This window comes from Gastrolobium bilobum, unplaced genomic scaffold (genome assembly GCF_033153095.1).
Source record: "Gastrolobium bilobum isolate Gb01-03AN ecotype WA unplaced genomic scaffold, APGP_CSIRO_Gbil_v1 utg5503, whole genome shotgun sequence".
NCBI classification, from domain to species: domain Eukaryota; kingdom Viridiplantae; phylum Streptophyta; class Magnoliopsida; order Fabales; family Fabaceae; genus Gastrolobium; species Gastrolobium bilobum.
This window is the reverse complement of record NW_026897634.1, coordinates 193556-208269: the sequence shown is the minus strand read 5'-3', so window position 1 is coordinate 208269 and position 14714 is coordinate 193556. Positions and strand designations below refer to the sequence as shown.

Sequence of the window (14714 nt, the reverse complement as noted above, 5' to 3'; positions counted from 1 at the left end):
CCCACTTAGTTTCCTGCAAACAAACAATATTCACTTTCCTTCTAGCAAAAATATTTGCTAACTCCCTCAATTTACCCATTAAAGTTCCTATGTTCCAGCTTCCCAATCGCATCCTTAACCCCTGGGCTGTACTTGCCCACCACGCTCACTTATCTGCTTGTTGGGACCCTGACATACTTCTCACCAAATCCGGTGGAGACCTGGCGCCTTGCCTTGGGGCAAGGACCCTAACACATTTTTCACTACACTTGGGGCCCGATGCAACGCGTCGCTATGAAGGGTACGCCCTAACGAAAAATCATACGAGTTCATCACATAAAAATGTAGCTGTTTTTTATGGCCAGTTCGCTACACCTGACGCCAACCCTCCTCCTTTATCTTGGCTTGGGACAGACCATGCATGCAAGCACACATGGGCGGAGTTTACGGAGATCAAATAGACACAAAATTTTGGCACTTAATTGGATGTAAAAAAAATGACTCCTTTATCAGCGAGGAAGTGATTTTCATAGAGATTGAAGAAAAAGAAATGGAACTTCAACCAGAAAGTCAAGCTAAGGTACCATCCAAGAATAATTACAAGGAATCCAGGATATAAGAAAACATGGTGGAGATTACCACAAATGCTGGCGTGACAGAGGAAATAGATGGGGTCCAAAGCTTTCATGATGAAAATGGTGTTCCACTTAATGATAATGAAACTGAAATAATGGCTGGCCAGGCACACATGTTGCACAAAGAAAATATTTCAAATGTTGGTTAGGGAAGTTGGTTTGGCAAAAAGTAACATTTATGAAGTCACATATGGATTAACAAAGCTATAAAGGAGATAAGTTCCTATTCGGATATAGAGAATATGCGTGTTTTCTTTAGTTCAGGAATATGTACTTTATGCACTGGGAAAATATCATTAAAATAATCATTGGGTCAATTTGAGTTGAATAGATGATTCTCATAAAACTCTAATTCTGCCACTTTAAATTGTCCTGATTTTTAAATTATATATTCAGGGATATCACATTCTAGTAATTGGATAACAAATCAAATGATAGGGCCCACTCCTAAGCCTATTTGTGTTAAATTTTCAACTCTCACATATTGGTGGTCTAAAATCCCCACAAAATGCAGTTAATAGTGGAGGTCCAAAATTGCCATAAAGTGAGACAAATTGTGGCGGTTTATAGCCTCCACGAAGTGAACCATATTGTGAAGGTTAATGAACTCCAGAAAGTGTAACATATTGTGGGGGTCTATAACTTCCAGAAAATGTTTCAACAAATAGTGGCGTTGCACACCAAGACGTCAGAAAATATTTTGTGGCGCATGCAATACTGGCGTTCCCCATTAATGGCACAAATATATATAGTGGGGGGCAAAGACGCCACAATTTGCAAATATAACCTCTACAAAATGCTTGAATTTTTGTAGTGTATACAAAGAGTGTTAAAGAAATATAATATAAAATTATTAATGTGATCTTTAATTAACAACTTAATATTTTTGATTAAATTGATACTTTACACATGATATTATAGAGTCTTCGTGATTAAATAATTACAAGTCGTACATTATTCACTCTTCAATTTGAATGAATTCTTATGTTAGAAACATATAATATAAAAATAAGTAGGATCTTTTGACACCAGTGTCATATTTGAAGTTTGACACCTCATATGAGAGCCGTTAGATCAAAAAAGATCAATGGTGTCATATGTTTATTAATCAGAGTCGTTGATCTTTTTTGATCTAATGGTTCTCAGATGAGGTATCAAATTTTAAATTTGACACTAATGTCAAAAGATCTTACCTCATATACAAATATTAATATAATATTTACCTTTTGGGTGGAATTGATTATTATTAATTAGGGGAATTGCCTATTGAAAGATGTTCCACCGTTGATGACTTCACTTGTTTTAGTACTAATTACGTGTGGAATTTGGACAATTACCATGTCGGCATTAGTTGAAGGTCATGCCCAGTATTGTCTTATATCTTTCCCAAATAATTGTTTTTCCATCTCAAGTATATTCCTCATTCAAGGTCTTTACGGAGGGACCATTCAATCTTAACGTCAAGGACACGCTCAATAGCTTAAACTTTATGGGTATTAAGGACGCACTTTGTAGTTAACGAGCAACTTCTGTAATTTTCGATCAAAAGAAGAGATCCCAAAAAGCAAAGCTTAAACGGTTTCTATGATTACTGAGATTCAGTAATTATCACAGGGCACGGGGACGCTGATTCTCATGGACTTCATGGTCGAGGATAAACTGCATTGGAAACCCGCAAATTTTTAAAAGTGGCTAGCAACATGAACTAATCATTAGAATCAAACTCAATCTTCAGCAAACAATATGTTAATTCACTTAAGGAGCAAGCAGAACTGTTCATTGAAGGCGTGAATTATTTTGCTTGCCTTCACCCTTTGTTAATGAATCATTTATTCTAAGGACTACAGCACATGCACTATGGCTTACCTTAAAAAAACAAAAGCCAATCGGGGACATTTGAAGTGTAATCATTATGTCACATATTCCAACTCATTGAATTAGCCTAATGATTAAAGAGGTGTGCTTCCTTACTTTAAGTATTTCAGTTCGAAAATTAAGGTAGTACCTAGGCTAAAACAACTTATTTTGGATATGAATCTTTTTATATTAAAATTTTACATAATTTAATTATGTGAATTTTTTATATTTATATTTTTTTTTTCAGATATATTAAATAGGTGGGATTCAATTATTATTATTAATAATAAATACTTGTCTAATTACAGGTGGATATATGTTAAGAGATTCATAGAAACCCACGAAAATAATAATAATAAAATAATAATAAGAACTTCTTTAGTAGGTTAAGGGATTCCCAAATAATTTGTAATCTTCAATTTTTTATTTTTTGGTAAAGAACCCTCCTCAAATATTATCAAAGCATTACATGGAGACCTCGAAATTTTTCGTTAAGATCCGTCACTGTTCTACGTTAGAACTAAGGGAGGCCTTGGTCCCTCAAATTTTTTTAAAGTGATTTTTTTAACGTAACATTGTCCCCTTGTTTATTTACTTTAACTCTTTCGAAAAACTTACTTTAACCCTGTCCCTGTTTATAGTTTATTTGAATTTATCATTTAACTAAAAAGTAAAGTCAGTTTCTTGGATTATTTACGTACGTATATGATTTGATATCAAGAATACAAGATTTGACAGTTTCCTTTGGAACACCCATTCGCTTGGATTTGATGGTGACGAGAAAGATTATATTTATAAAATTTTTATTTACGAATTTTTATAAATTATATTATGTTTTTTTAGGAGAATATTAAGTTACACTATATTCTCTTTCAGAGTACGTAGTGTAATTTGTAAAAATTTGTAAATTTTTTTTATAAACATATCATTTCCACATTGCATGTTATAAACAACCACTATCACGGTTGTTTGTCCCGCTTATCTAAGAGCCTGTTTGGATCCTCTTATTTTTAAGCTAGAAGCTACTTATAAGCTAAAGTTAAAAAAAAAAGCTTAAAAAAAGAAGCTAATAGCTGTTTGGAAATTACATAAAATTTTTAGCTTAAAAATTAGTTAAAAGCACATATTTCAAGAAAATTATTTCTCTCTCTATCTTTATCACTCTTCATTTTAAAAAAAAGCACACAATTCAAGAAAAACAGATAAGAGCTTAAAAAAAAGCTCCTCCTAGGAGCTTTTAATTTTCAACTTTTTTCTTCATTATAAAAAAAGAGCTTTTCGTTATAAGAGCTTTTTTCAAAATCTGTTTGGCCTAACTTATGCTTATAAGTAGCTTCTAGCTTAAAAATAAGAGGATCCAAACAGGCACCAAATCTACTCACCGTTCATAGTTATTAGCGATTAATCTAGTGGCTAATGACTTTGACTACCATCACCACTTGCTGAAATTTGACAACGGTGTAACCCGTTGATAATTGACAGTGGTTGGCAACTTTGGCTTCCGTCACTGATCACCCAAATTAAACCAACCCCTGATCATGGCAGTGTTTAATGGCCGGTGAGTTTGGCCATTGCCATCGGTCACTTATTATAAATGTCAAAAGCTGGGATGTTAAACCCATTTCTTAATTAAAAAAAGCTAACAACTCTTCCCAATGTATAGTGCCTTTTTGTTTTTTAAGCATAGTGCTCATTCATGGTTTGAACATATGGGCTTAAATTCTTCAGTAAAGTTGTATGGGCTATTAGGTAAATAATAATACACTTTTAAGTGTAAGCCCATTATAGTAGCCAGTTCTTTTTTTTTTTTTTTTTTAAGTAGACAATATAGGGCTCCTAAAAAAAAGAAGAGGCTTTACCAATGTGATAGGGCCTAGGGGATTCCCCACTTTAAGTGAAGGACCTCGTAATTTTGCATTTATCTGATAAAGAGAATTTCCATTATTCAGTTTAAGAGCTTTGATTTGGGTGGTAAAAAAACAATACATTTTGTTGTAGGATGGAGATAATTTGCAACTTGTAATTTGTAAGTGAAAACTTGCACTCTTTTTGTCTTTGCAAGGCTGTAGTGTACTATTTTCTGATGGCAAATTCATTACCTTGTAAATTCAATTGATTTCAATCTTTTGCAGCCTATTTTTTTTTAGATATAATGATGAGAATTGAACACATAACTTAAATCAAACACCCAAATCCCTCATCACTATATATACCACATCTAGCGACTTTTTTGCAGCGTGTTTTGGACCAAGTTATATTACATTTTTTTAACTCTTCTCTAAATTCGTGCTAAAAGGTACTTGTTAAAATTATCATCCTTTTCATTTTAATATATACATTTTAAAATTCTACGTTTTCAAAAAAAAAAAAAATCCCTATTAAAGTAATTGCCAACGGCCAATTCTAAAATTGGTTGAAGAAAGAGCAAATACATGGCATTTTTTTTTTCCTTTTTAATATTTTTTTTTATTTTCAGAGAAAGGCTCATTAGTGACATAGTTCTTAATGCCCATTAAAGATTTGAGCCAAAAAAATGATAAAAAAAAGAGATGGAGTGCATTGTAGGAAATTTGAACTCTCGCCCCCTCTTTATATATTTTATAACTATACAACTAAAAAGTTGTCTTAAGAAAACTACACCTATGCATGTTTGTTTAAATTATAGTTACGTCTCGTCTTCTTAAGGAAGTTCCTCACCCGCTATTCTACAAGTAAAGATGTCAATAAAATATTAAAAAGCGCGAAAATTGACACTTAATGTGATTGGGAATTTGAACCAAACAAAGCGATACTTTGCATTAGATCTCAACGCATATATCTATGATTTGTTAAACCTGACAATGACCAAATGTTATTTCGAAATACTCAACTAATTACGAATCATATTGATATCAATAGATGATATGTATGTAATTTGAGTATTTAATAAAGTTGTGTGAAGACCAAGTTAACACTCAGACAAAAACCACACACCATTTTCTTATTGCATGATTAAATAATCCATTTTGGAGTAAAACCTTATTGGTAACCAGCCATGTGGAGTGGGGTGAAAACATTTGTCATTTGATTGGTTTGCATGAAATTTGAAGTGGCAAAATATATACCTTTCCAAAGGCAAGGTGTTATTGTCTAGATCGAAAGAAATGAAAGAGGAACCCCTTGTGGTATATTGTCCATAGCATGCCCACATGCTTCTAAACATTCTAGGAGATAATGATGCCTAGTTATAAATAGCTGAACAATGATGAGAACCCAATTAAAATATTGTTAGTTCAGCCCAGAATGTCATGAAAACTTTATTGTATAATAATAAGCCGTAATAGCTCAGTAGCACCTAGCTAATTCAGTTTCAGCTAGGTAGATCGTCCAAATTTTTTATTGCGGGACTGAGTGAAAAGCGAGAAGGTAATTAAAACAAAAACGTTTATAAATAAAGAGGAAAAGTTTATCCGTGTTTTAATTCAATCTTGTGATTGTAACTGTGCTTGATGCCGTACGTAATGCTAACAAACCGGTTTTAGAACGGGGTGTTACAGAAACCCCTCTCAGAAAAAATAAATAAATAAAAGTAAACAAAATAAAAATATGAAAAGTAACAAAAGAGAATAATTCACAAGCTGGAATGCTAGATTCAAGGACAAGAGACGTTGTCGATCCAGTTAAGTAAAGCATCAAACTTTTGATCATGACACATAAGTATTATGACTTATGAATACACCGTTAGCTGTTACTTTTTTTTCATGCTTTTTGATGTCTTTTTTTTCTCTCCCTCATCTATGCAGTGCACCCCCACAACCTATTGTCTCAAGGCTACCATGTTACGTTGTTATCCCTTTTTTTTATCCTGCTCAACACTCATCTTTTAGAAAAAGAGATATCATGCCACTTTAGGAAGAAAAGAGCTGCGTCATGTGGACCACTTTAGATAACGTTTAGAATGTGAGAAATCATAAACTGGATTTTATAATATAAATTATTTACTTACAATTATTGTCAACAAATCAGAGTGGCGCAGCGGAAGCGTGGTGGGCCCATAACCCACAGGTCCCAGGATCGAAACCTGGCTCTGATAAAGAGTGGCTTCCTGTTGCAATTTTATTTTTGGCCAATGGCTTTTAATGGTAACGCCATTAAAGTTTCAGTTTTTTTTTTTAATACAAATTTCAGCTTTTTTAAATGTAACTAATGAGAGGTATATTTGTCAATTGTCATGTGTGTTTGGATGGCGGGGGTGCTCAAATGTATATATTTGATTATTTATTATTTCAATATATATATATATACACAATATATATACACAATATATATATATATATATATATATATATATAAATCAAATTTTTAATCATTTTTTCATTTTGTTAATTATTTTAATTGTTTACGCAAAGATATGTTTACTTTCAACATTTTATGGATTATAATAATCTCAAAGGTGCTAGGTGAACAATTTCCACAAAATTATATTTAAATGAAATAAAAAGAAAACAAAATACTAGTCATGAATTATGTAACAGTTACAAAATTTTTTATTAATATTATTCAAAGCCTCAAAATAATTTGTATATTTACAAAAAAAATAATAATAATAATTTGTATTACATTTAAGAATTACGAATATAGTATTTTTTTCAAGTGGGTAGAATCTTTAATAATTTCTTATATTGCCTAATAATTATTTTTTATAATTCGTTTTTTCCATTTTGATGTTTATTTTTTTATCATTTTGATTATAATTAATTATAAAACAAAATAATAATAAAATTATTAAATTTATAAAGTGCAAAAACATAACTAAAATCATGTTTGGATTATTGTTTCCGAATTATGGATTGATCCAACAGAAAAGTAATATTTCTTTTTTCACTTTCATTTGAACTTCGTTTTGAGATTGTTTAAACATAATTCAAACGTGGGTTTAGATTATTGTACAAACTATAATTTGAATCAAGATTATTGTGGCCAGCATACCAAAAAAAAAAAAAGATTATTGTGGCCAATGGAATTTGCTTCTTCCATCAACAAATTTACTTTTTTCTTCTTTTTTCTATCGTAAAACTTTTATCGTACCAATTATCAAAGGGTTCGTAAGTTAACAAAAACGTTACTTGTACAACATACTTTGCAGAACAAATACAATATGGACTAGCCTATATGTATCGAGCCCTAGTCACACAAGGTTGAATGAGTTTACGTTGTTAGTGGCTTGGGCCTTGTATTGCTGTTAGAGAGTGCTTGAGTTTTGTCCTTCACGTTGGCGTGTTGCACCAAATTGGGGTACCTGCGAAGACACTCCGATGCTTAAGTCAGTATCAGAGGCAGATGTTTTTGTGATGATTAAGTAAAGATGATCGTACCTTAGTGGTATATCGCTTGCTTATATAGTAGTTAAGATGCTGCCTTAGTTAAGGCGGCTTGGCTTCTGAGTGCCCAGCATTGGGCTGCAGGTCAGTCAGGGGACCTCAGTAACCTTATCTACCATAGTGTCTAGTAGTAGAGTTGTGGTAAGCTGGAGCTGTCCGTTGTTTACTGGAGTTAAGGCGCGGTGGAGCTGCCTTGGCCTTAAGTTTACTTCCTATAGAAGGTTTCATACGCGATGTGGGTATCGCGTCTTGTGTGTCGCGATGAGGGCATCACGTCTGTGTGTCGAGATGAGGGCATCGCGTCTGTGTTTGTTCTTTGTGCTTTGCTTCTGATCTTCAATGAGCCTGGGCTTCCTTATGTGTTTTTGGACCCTGGTTGGACCTATATTTTATCCGGATCACTTTGCATATAGAGTTTCACAAAATTAACGATGGGGAAGAGAATTTGAAGAAAAAAAATAAAAAATAATGAATTTGTGAGAATTTCCTTTTCTGAAAGTAACACCACAATAAAATTATTAAGAATAGGGGAAAGGAGCTGATAGATAGAAAGTAATTATAATATATATATGGGGAGGGTTCTTTTGACTCCAGAGTAAGACTTTTAAGTCTTACTCCCCATCTCAGCCGTTGATGAACGGAAATAACGGTTGTCATTTATGGTATAATTAATAATTAATTAATTAATTTAATTTCTTAAACTATAACCGTTGGATGGACGGAAATGAACGGCTAGGATGAAGAGTAAAATTTATAAGTTTTACTTTGGAGTCAAATGATCTCTCCCCTATATATATATATATATATATATATATATATATATATATATATATATATATATATAGATAGTGGTTGGATCCTTTGACACCGGTGTCAAATTTAAAGTTTGACACCTCATCTGAGAGCCGTTAAATCAAAAAAGATCAACGACTCTGATTTGCAAGCATGTGACACCATTGATCTTTTTTGATCTAACGGCTCTCAGATGAGGTGTCAAAATTAAAATTTGACACCGGTGTCAAAGGATCCTACCTCATATATATATATATATATATATATATATATATATATATATATATATATATAGGGGAGGGATCATTTGACTCCAGAGTAAGATTTAAAAGTCTTACTCCTCATCCCAGCTCTTGATTTCCGTTCATCCAACGGTTAACATTTAATAAGTAACAACAATTAATTAATTATTAATTTTAAATAAATGCTAACCGTTGGATGAACGGAAATCAAGGGCTGGGATGAGGAGTAAGACTTTTAAATCTTACTCTGGAGTCAAATGATCTCTCCCCATATATATATATATATTGTGATTCTTTCTAACAAAAGGACCTCATTGAATCCTCGAGAATTCCAGTAATTCCCGAGCCGCAGTTATTATTAACTGATTTGCTATTCGATTGTCAAAATAAATTCCGAAATATAAACAACAAAAATAAAAACAGATGTGTAAATTATTATATAAATAAATAAAAAATTCATATTTAAAGAAGGGTTTTGTATCTATAATTTAACATGACCACAACAACTTTCCTACACACACAACATTTTGTGGGACCCACAATTTTTGAAACCAAAAAAAAAAAAAAAAAACTCTGGCACGCAAAACGAATCTCTATAACATAACACAATCACTTTTCCTACAACATAACTCTTATTAAACCCTTTAAAGAAACCATAAAAATGTTTAAATTAAAGAAATAATAAACATCAAAGTGACACACTCTGAAATAAACTTCGGGAATTGTCATGTTTAAGTTCTCTTTCTTTTGGTGGATGCATGTTTAAGTTCTCTTTGCCCCACCAGAAACATGATTGCTTTTTCGCCACGCGGCACAGTAAGAAGCAGTATCTGCATGACCAGTGACACGGGTGGCAAGACCCTAAATTTATCATGCTAGCGGGACCAGCGGAATTAATTATGTCATTGGGCCACGTTAGAAAACTTTAAAGAGAAGGATTATATTAAAAAATTTTAGATTAAATATTTTTTTAAGTCTTTGACAAAAAATACAGTTCTTAATTTAGTCTCTTATAAAAAAACTATTTTCGAGATCCTTAAAAAATTTAAAGTGGATCCATTTAGTTGAAATCGTGGTCTCTTACAAATTCAAAAAAATCCACATTAGTCTCTCAAAAGGACTAAAATGGGTCTATTTTGAAATTTTTAGAGACCTCAGAGACTAATTTTGTTTTTTTGTAAGGGACTAAAGTGAAGATCATATTTTTTTGTTAAGAATTCAAAAAATATTTACTCAAACTTTTATTTATAAATTACATTCACTGACGAACCCAGTCACACGCACATGTCCTCAAGTGCGTATATGAACTTTTGAAAAAAAATAAAAAATTATTTACATAGGAAGAGTTCCATGATATGCCTTCTCCCAAGTCCTACCACAAGGCTTTTATTAGTCTCAAACCCAATATAGATATAAAAAAACTCTGTCTCTGTATCTGTATACTGCCCAAGGAAAATGGAATAGTTCCCCTCCCGTCCAATGTATTAATGGATATAATTTTTTTCCTCTTATTATAAGGTAAAATACACACATATAAAAGTATATTAAATTTAAATTTTATTTTTCTTTCATATTTTCACATAATCTTATACGGATCTCATATATTTTTATGTGTATAAAAGATAATTGTTCTATTATAATAATTTAGTTATTCTTGATTACTATTATTTTATGTTAAGTTGAATTTTTTTTATATTCTATTATTTTTAATGTATTTTTTTGGGGGCAAACTCCACCATTGAGTGTGCGGACATGAATAAAATTTTCTGGGTCCGTCACTGATTACACTATGTACCTCAGAAGTACATTGGATTATACTATTTACTTTCGTAAGTAATACTGTACTTTCTGGAGTACATAATATAATTAACAAAAATTTTAAAAATGATTTGTAAATAAATCTTTCCCCAACTTTAAATTAATGAAATTATAGGAGATAAAACTATATACATATAAAAGTATGTAGGGTCTATATAGAGCTATATGAAGAAAAGAGAAAAATAAGAAAGAAAATATGGATGTCACATACTTTTATGTGTATATAGGAAATAATATCTCATATAATATGAGAAACATTAATACCTAAATTAATACAATAAAATTTGTTTGTTATTACATATATAATTCTATACCAATACATCATCAGTAACTGTTGCGACTTCGGCAAGTGCACCGGTCGTAAAAGTAATAAAAGTGTACTGAGTACGAGATCGTTCCCACGAGGATTGATTTTCAAGCACTAGTTCGCTAATCGCGTTTTAGTTGGACAATCAAGAATTGGATTTGAGAGAGTTGTAATTGAAGAATAAAAACAAGTAATAACATGCAATTAAAGAAAATTCAGAATTAAAAAGACAATTGGAAAATGATGATTGATTAAGAATGTAAAAACAAGCATAGTTAGGGTTTCGACTTCTTCTAGTATCCTCGTTATGTTATGAATTAAAGAGTCAAAAACCTTTTCTTAAAATAATGCCAATCAATTCTATCTAAGTTAATTATGGCTCAATTCCTTGTTACTCTAAATCTATGTGATCTTGAAAGAACTCTAGTTCTCTGATTATTCCCCAAGAAAATATGCATTAAGATCAAGAATTCCAAGATTGCACAATTACCCTATGTCTATCCCTAGATCACAAGGATTATGATAAATTTACCAAGTCAGGGTTCGTGCACCAACATCCCTATTGTCAAACAATTCCCCAAAATCATTCTATAAGGAGCAAACTCATAGAAAGCATTAAAGACAGATAAATTTATTCAATTATAAAAAGAAAAGAATTCAAGAACAATTTAATCCATAAACATAAACGACTTAATTGGGTTTCATCTACCCCTAACTACATAAAAATCTAGACTAGCATACTGAATTCAAAAGCAATAATAAAGAAAAGAGAACCCCAAGCCTAGCATACTAATCTAGCCTAGTGTCCTGGATTTCTCAATTTGACTGTTTTCTCTGCCTGTAAGCGCTTGAGCGTCCGTTTTGTGCGCTCGAGCGTGCTATTCTGGCCTTTTGACTTGTAATATTTTGGCTTTCTTTGGTCCATCTTGAGCCGCAACTCTTTGTTATGAGTTCTTCATCACTTCTTAGTACCAATAAGTGTGGTTTTACCTTCAAAATGCAAAGAACTATAAAACATCAGCTCAAATTCCTATCTTATAACTTATATGTGTAAAACCTTGAATTTCATGCAATCTAATACATAATTCTTGCATAATTTAGCCTAAAAACATGATAAACCAAAGGTTTATCAGTAACACATTATCTATATTAATAATTGGAATATAGTTTCTCATGAGACAAAATTATCTTCTTTTTTTTTTGGAGTTACCCAACCCTAATTATCTCTTTGAGACGAGTTGGCTCCCTTCGGTATCCCCACGAGCTTCGACTCTTTGAGCCGGCTATGAGACTAATCCGGAGTGCGGGGGAACAGTGATGGCTAAAGGTTCAGCCCCCTCCCCAAGAATGCATTCAGCGGGAATCGAACACATATCCAACCCCACTAACTCAGCGCCAAGTTACCAACTGAGCTGCACCCATTGGGTAACTTATGCATATAAAAAATAGTAAAATTCACTAAAAAAAGAAAAAGAGAAAATAAGTGGGTCCTTCACTTTTTTGTATGCACATAAAATAATTTTATCTCTTATAATATGACAAATTATATTCTCATTAATAATACCATGCATTTTATTTTATTTATTTTTTGGCAAAATCTGTAATGATGATATTATAATGAGTTTGATTTTAATGAATTTATTAGCTAAATTTTTTAGAGTACGAGTAAAGAAGTTTTCAATAAAAAACTTATTTATTACATATTTTTTAATATAATTATAAGAATTTCATTTTATAATTTTGATTACATTAATAATTGTATGGGATTTAAAATTTATTCAATAAATTAACAACATCAAAGTAAATTTTCACTTACATAGTATGAAAATCGAATTTGAGCTGTTTAGTGTTGTGTAGATCTATCAATATTTCCCTTAAGGGGTATAGTATGTTCATATCATGATTGTTGAGATATATAGTCTCACATTGATTGTGTGAGCAATTAATGTGGCTTTTATAAGGCCTTGGGCACTCTCACCCTTTGAGCTAGCTCTTGGGGTGGTGTATCCCAAGGTTCTTTACATGGTATCAGAGCTTGAGTGACTATAAGGTCACAAGTTCGATCCTCACTGACCTCACTTTAAAGTGGAATTAAAATAAAAAAAAAGCACAAAAAAGGTAAACCAAAAAATGGGCCTGTGCATGATCCACGCTTCAAGCCCGATGGGCTCTCGTGTAAGTGGGCATGTTGAGATATATAGTCCCACATTGATTGTGTGGACAACTAATGTGGCCTTTATAAGGCCTTGAACACTTTCACCCTTTGAGCTAGCTTTTGGGGTGGTGTATCCCAAGGTTCTTTACACTCTTAGCAATCATAGTATGAACTATGAACCTGTTAGAGCTTCCTATGTGCTGCATAGAGAAAGGGGTGTATGTAGATAACTATGGTGATAATAACTCATAAGATGAATAAAATAGATGATAAGATACCCTTTCAATGGGAGAACATCCATATTTTGAGAGGAGGGGTCTTCCTCTAACACCGTTCCACCTAGTCAAGTATTGTCATTGAGATAAGACATATTGTCCTACTAACAGTACATAGTGGGTGTGATGAGCTTTTATCACGGGATGCTCTCTAAAAAGTTCTAGATGCTGAGCCTAGAGGGGCTGACCAAAACAGAATTCTATATTTATATTATCTACACTATTAAAAAATGGTTTTTTTTTCCAAGGGCGAAAAGTTAAAATACAAATAATAACTTTTTTATGTACTGTGATTTGTCATCTTCTTTATATAAAAAAAATCTAACAGTTTTTAAGATTTTAAAATGAATTAACTTAAACATATACTAAAAAGAAAATTTGAAACACGCACTTTGTCTAAGTGGCGGACCCAAAAAATTGTATTTGTGTGTGCACATTTAGTGGTGGATCCGCAATTGCATATAGCTCTAAACACTGGTGGTAGGAATGACAAGGATCATGCCTTGGCCTCAAAAACAACGGTTGAAACATTGAACATGATGCAACAAGATACAGATGAGAGACTGGAGATGAGTTCATCCAATTTGTCATCAGTGGATGTATCCTCTGATGCTGAGAGTCCAGTAAATGGTCAAACTTCTATGGCAAGCAACTCAAATCATATTTCAGTGACAGCTCAAAAGCAAGTTGTTTCCCCAAATGCTGATCCTTCTTACCTCTTCTTGGAGGAAAATTTTTCCTTATTTCTTTTAAGTACTTTAAATTATTTGTGTGTAACAAGAATCAAGCGAAGGAAAAATCGAGCTATATTCCGGAAAATTAATGTCTGCAATTGCAGACATAAGAACACATGTAGGTCCCCGGTTGCTTTGTCTTAAGTCTTAACTTTGGCATTAGGACAATTAAGTTAATGTTAAATGGTTAAAAAAAAGGAGTTTTAATATAATTTAAATATCGGCCAAATTGGGTCCTTGGCCCTTTTGTTTACCCCCAAAAAAAAAATTGGCCAAATTTATAAAGATGTCAAATTATTCGGCCAAATGTATAACAAAAAAAAAATGATTGTTTTGCATTTTGGTTTTGTTAAACGTTTCTTTTCAACATTAATGTTAAGTTTGTGCAAGTTGAACTGCAACTTAATTTGCTAGACAGCAGCATCCAATGGAAACAGAAAAAACAACAACCGCCAGCACATTCCTACACTAAAATATTCATTTAAGAGCCGTTTCTTTTGAACTTATTGCCAATACAACATCAATTAAAAAAAATTAATTAACATTAAAAAAAACTCTTA

General features: G+C 32.3%; 1 non-coding gene across 1 annotated transcript; it reads left to right on the top strand.

The window, feature by feature from the left end:
• Positions 1 to 6471: 6471 nt before the first annotated feature.
• Positions 6472 to 6543, top strand: TRNAM-CAU (transfer RNA methionine (anticodon CAU)). Its single transcript has one exon. It is a non-coding gene; the product is annotated as a tRNA-Met (tRNA).
• Positions 6544 to 14714: the final 8171 nt, after the last annotated feature.